Consider the following 5,678-nt stretch of genomic DNA (forward strand, 5'->3'; position numbering starts at 1 on the left):
AGTGGTGCCTCTCTGCCCACCTGCCTGATGCAGCATGCTGCTCCAGCTCTGAGAGCAGCTCATACCATATGCAATAGGGCTGTGCGAAATTTCGATGGGTATTTCATTTCAAAGCTGTTTCGATGTGGGTTGAGCTCAAAACAATGAAATCAAAACAAGAAGCTTTGGAACAGCTTTGAAATGAAATGAGGGCACTTGAAACATTTCAAAAGTTTCAAAACATTTTGATTTTCGAAGCTGGGCTTGCTTGCAGCTAAACAGAAACTAAGGAGAGGGAAGGGGAAGGACTGCTCTGAGATTGACATCTGGCTCCTAGTTCAATTCCCCAGCTCCCCAATCACTTCCCCCAGCTCTTCCTGGGGGGGCGCAGGCCCCTGAAGGATGTGGAATGACAGCATGCTGCTGCTGCCAGCTGGGGCCAACACCAGCACCTGAGTCTGCCTGGCACAGCCCGTGCCAAGGGCTGGGAAGAACCCAGTGCTGGCACTGGCCTCAGCCAGCAGCGGCAGCCTCCTGTCATCCTGTATGCAAATCTGGGGGCCCATGCCCCCAGGAGGGCTGCAGGGCTGTGCCAGACTCCTCCCTGGGGAAAAAGGCCCCTGGATCTGCATGGGGGATAACAGCAGGCTGTCGCTGCTGGCAAGTGATACTAGTTTTGCTTTGAACAGTTTGAGGTGCAGTTTCACAAAAACCCCCCACACCCATCTCCTTGAAATTTGGCAGGCTTCATGCCCTCAGAAGGCAATACCATCCCTGCAATTTTCATCTGAATCAGGCAAGAAATTACAAAGTTATAGGCATTTTCGTGATTCTCCACTATAGCCTATGGGCAAAACATTGAAATGCATCGAAACAGCTTCAATGGAATGAAACAGAACAGTGCTTTGCAACAGCAAAATGAAACACTGTCCCTTCAAAACAGAAGTCGAAACAAAATGGTGCTGTTTTGCACAGCCCTATTATTATACCTTGCTGCTAGCTGGTGAGAGAGCAGCTGATAGCTATTTGCTAAAGGCAAAGTCTATCTTGAGATGAAAGCAGTCAAATAAAACTTAGTATATTTTAACATTGGTAGAATTTTACCCCAGTTCTTTCAGGCGTAATCCTCCATATTGGTAAAGTTATCCCAGTATAGGTATTTGCGTGATCTATCCAGTACACACGCCCCCTCCCTCACCCCACACACGTATAATATGATGATGATCCATGCCAGAGTAAACATTATGTCTATCCAGGGCCAGAGAATACAGTGAAACTTCCTTCCGATCTGTGAATTGCTGGGCTTATTTTACCCTACCAGTCTTTCCTGCCTGGAGCAGGGGGGCTGGACCCAATGATCTCACGAGGTCCCTTCCGGCCCTAAACTTCTGTGAATATAAAGGTCAGGAAGGATTGCTGCCCTGGAGTGCTCTGATGGGGACAGAGGAGTGAAGCTATCCCAGAGGAAGCAGCAGACTGCATTCCTAACATGTAATAGCTTATACTGGATCTGTGCAAACAACTCATTTCAGTTACAGTTCTTAAAAAATGTTTAAGGGAAAAAAATGGTAGTTTGGCGTCCAGCTGAAACTTTTTTTTTTAAGTTTGTAGACAAATAAAAAGTTTATAAAAAGCCTATTTGGAGTTGAATGAAACCTTTCATTTCATTTTTGAGCTTTATAAAACTTTTGTTTTTAATGATTCCAAGATCAACTTTGAAAAATCCTTTTGAATAAAAGCATTTAATGTCAAAACAATGTTTCAACCTTTAGAGATTTTTAGCAGCCCCCCCCCTTTTCTCCCCCCCACCAAAAAAAGTTTCAGCCGAAAAATGTTACCCAGTTCAGGTATGCAAGCTTCTTAGTGCTCAAAGTCATTTAAGGAGACATGTCTCCTGCAGCAATAAATCACTGCACCTTTCTAGACTAAATGGTACAATCTAGTCTATGCAACTAACAGTAAATACCTGCCTGGGAGAGATGCATCAGATTAAGCAAGCCTCACATGTAATTAATAAAATTTCTTTATCAGTGAACATAGAATTATTTCTGTAAATGGCAAGCCATATTTAATTTCTTGTGGTTCTCCAACATACTGCAAAACTTGTGCTTTGGTAAAATATGTAAATTAGATTAAAAATTTACAGTGATTAATTACTTCATTCTTCTTTAGCTGCAGCTAGTTGTTTTCAGTACCTGCTAAATATTTAATGACCTGTCTTTTGTTTGCATTACTGTGAAATATGGTGAATATCTGTCTATATACCATTTACAGATTCTGTTTGCTGTTGCCAACTCTGTCAGTGTCAGACTGCAATCTCTATGTTGAATGTGGGATTTAATTGTCTTCTCTTCTGTCTCCTTCCGTATATTGAACCAATACCTTCAGAAGCAGTTAGGAAAAAGCCTTGCATCTAGCAAAGGGCCAGCACCGAGACCTGTTAAATGTTCATATTTCTCTGTCAAATGGGACATCTTTAGGCAAAAAGATTTCTCTACCCGACAGGGAAAACCAGATTTTCATATCTAAAGTGGAAGGTGGAAGTAACAACCCACTGATGGGAAACTTTGATCATCTGAAGGGGCAATCAAAGGGGGCTCTAACAAGTTTTCAAAGGGAGGGAGCTGACAAAGGGCTCCAGAGGTTATTAAAAAGGATCTCTCACAAAAAAAAAAAATCTCACTTCTATAATTTTTACTTTAATAAAAGGCATCATTCTTTTAAACTGATTTTTGTTCTTTGCAATAGCAATTTGAATGGTGATTAAGTCAGCAGTTTGATTTCATTGTAGCTTCTTTCACACTGGTGTAAACAAGGAGTATCAACATCCACATCTAATAATAAACACCTGCCCCCAGGAATGTTAGTGAAGGTTTTGCCCTTCACTTTTATAGTAACATTTATCACTGCAAAAACAATGCAAAATATGCACAAATCATTTAAATTATACAGTGAAGCAGATGGTGCCAACCAGAAATAGTCAATAAATAGTAAAATATTTCTCCACTCTCAGCAGGCTCCAAGTATGTCTTTACTTCACAACTGTGGACTGTACATATAAAATAAATCCCTACCATCCCTTTGTCCATTGGACCTTATGAAAAAAAGGGACCAAGAAGGGAAAAAGGAAAAGAACCAGAACTAGCACTTATAACATATATAAGTATTGAATTACTGAATGAAATACTGGTTAAGGCCTGCTCCTGCTGCTGCCCTGTGTTATTTACACCGTTCTGTTCACTTCAGTCTCGGGATCACTCGAAGTACTACATTAAATCTTGTGTGTAAAAAGCTTATATCGGTGACTATTCCAGTTAGCCACCCTTCTGGAGGATGTCACCTTAAAGATACACAGCTTGATCTTCTATTGCTCTGCATAGGACAAGTCACACGAAAGTAAGATGCATGAAGCCAGGGGAGTTGCACCTGCCATGAAGCTCACACAACGTAATGGAGAAGCAGCCCCAAAAGATCTGATTCATCTTCAAATAGTCATTATTGGAATGGATTGATCCTCCCATCACACGCAGTGCAAGTTAGGAGTGGTCCCACTGAAGTCAGTAGAATTACACCCAGTTCAAATCCATGAAAGAAGAATCAGGCCAGTAACTCTATTAGCTTCAAAGGAGTTCATCCTGAATGACAAATTCAGGTACTGTTAGAACATTTCTGAAAGTGTAGAGAAAGGTACTGTTAGAAATGTTCACAATTATGTGAAATTGAACCCTGAACCGGGGCCCCACACCTCACACTGCATGCCCAGAGTATAACTAGCAAGTTTTGAATTCAGGGCAAAACCCTGCCATAGAGCAGGCGGGGGGGAGGGGAGCAGAGCAGCAGCATCCGTCTTACCTGCCCAGAGGGCTCAGAATCCCTGGTGCACTCTACCCAGATGTTGCTGCTGCTGCCAGCACTTCACCTCAGGACCCAGGTAGCAGCTTGAAAGGATAAACCAATCCCTTTACCTTTTAGGCACTTTACTAAAAAGAATAAAGTAAGCAAATCTAATTATTAACATGAAACAAATATAAATCACAAAGACTAAAAATCCTAAGTAAACCAGAAGTAATATAATGCAAAGGTCAAATTAAAGTCACAACTGAAGCTAACTCAAGAACTCAATCACTTAATAAGGAGGATGTTGTCTTAATCATCAGTTTCTGCAATAATCCAATTAAATCACGAGCTGATGCAAGACAGATGTATATTTTGTCAATTCTGCATCAGGGGATTGAAGGAGTTGTGTTTTTTGCTTTAACCTAAGCCACAAATAAGAGATCCCGCCTCAACGGTGAAACATTAGCTAGTCCAGGAAGTGACCGCCTGTTTTGGTTTCAGATCCTGACAGAGGTAAACTCAATCTGAATAGTTTTAAGGAAGTCCAGAGATAATTTTTTAACCCTTCCTTCAATGCTATTACTCACATCCTCCTAAATCTCCCTCTTGTGATAGTAGCTATAATTCTACTTCTCCTATTCCCTTCACCTTTAAGAGCATGAGCATTTCCTGTACATTTTTAAGACAAGGGCAACTAGCAAACAATGCTCAGTTCTTGACGTGCCTTGACACTTGTCATTTGATTTTAAGGAACTGTTAATGGCTCCATTTCTCACGCTGGCATACACAAGCTCACATATATACTGTCCTCCCATGCCCACTACAAGAGAGCAGTATAGCATTCCTTCTTTAATATCTGGGATTGAAAAGAACTGGTTTTCCAGAGCTCCTGTTTGACAAGTCCTGTAGTCCATGTTTGGCTAGTGGTGCCTCAGCCCTGAATGGTATCCTGAAGTGCAGCAGTTTGAGGTTTGTGGTTGTCAGTTACATAAGAACTTTATCGTGCAAAGACATCAATCTTTGGTGCATTTAATCATTTGAACAGTCACATCTGGCAGATAGCAACCCTTCTAAGTTGAAGTTGAAAACTTTTGGCCCTTTCCTTGAAGTTACTGCTTGAGTCACCTCACAATCCCATAAGGCTTCCCTTTAGCACTCAGTCACCATTTTGATGGAAGTGGGTGTGCTGAAGCAACTCAGAGAGAAAACTGCATGAAGGTTGCCATCTTTCACCCCTTTAAGACATAAAGAATTTGAATTCCTTGCTCCATGTCTTGGGCCCTTTGACTCCTGTGGTTACAGCTGCTAGAACCAGGTAATGGAGGATCTTGCTCGGAGCTGTACTGGCATCTGACACACCCTGCTGATCAGACTCTCCTGTTGCGCTCTGTGGCTTCCATCACTTCTTGTCTCATTTGCCACACCTTGATTTTACTATGATAACCTGGGGGGTCAGCCTCAAGAGGCCAGAGTAGCATCTTCTTTGGTAGCTTCCTTATTAGCTAAGGCCTTGGGACTTCTCCATGCTGAAACTCTATAGCACATGCTTTCCCTTTGAGACAGTCCCCAGGGCTTCTCTTTCTTCTCAGATCAGCAGGGTCATATGGACCCGAGCACAGACCCTGGCCCTAATCATGACTTAGGGGCTATAATCATGGCCTCCAACAGTCTCCGTAGCCACAGTCAGTCACAATGCCTTGAGGCCTCCTGGCCCAGCCGACAAACTTGGCCCCTCAGGCCTCAAAACCTTGTTCAGCTTTCCACCTTCCCAGTGCAACCCTCACTGGCACACTAAGCTGGGTAATATCCTGGATCCTCAGGGTGCCAGAAGCCCTGGGAACCCCCTCAGGCAGGTCCCTGTG

The 5,678-nt window shown here is 42.7% G+C and overlaps 1 long non-coding RNA gene across 1 annotated transcript in view; it reads right to left on the minus strand.

Annotated features, from left to right (window-relative positions):
* Window positions 1–929: 929 nt before the first annotated feature.
* LOC109294569 overlaps window positions 930–5,678 on the minus strand; it is a 20,099-nt gene continuing 15,350 nt past the window's right edge. Inside the window, exon 3 of the long non-coding RNA XR_002096570.1 lies at window positions 930–3,959. This is a non-coding gene — a long non-coding RNA (uncharacterized LOC109294569). The remainder of the gene's footprint in view (window positions 3,960–5,678) is intronic.

Source organism: Gavialis gangeticus, unplaced genomic scaffold (genome assembly GCF_001723915.1).
Source record: "Gavialis gangeticus isolate Ggan-Ray unplaced genomic scaffold, GavGan_comp1, whole genome shotgun sequence".
In the NCBI taxonomy this organism is placed as follows: Eukaryota; Metazoa; Chordata; order Crocodylia; family Gavialidae; genus Gavialis; species Gavialis gangeticus.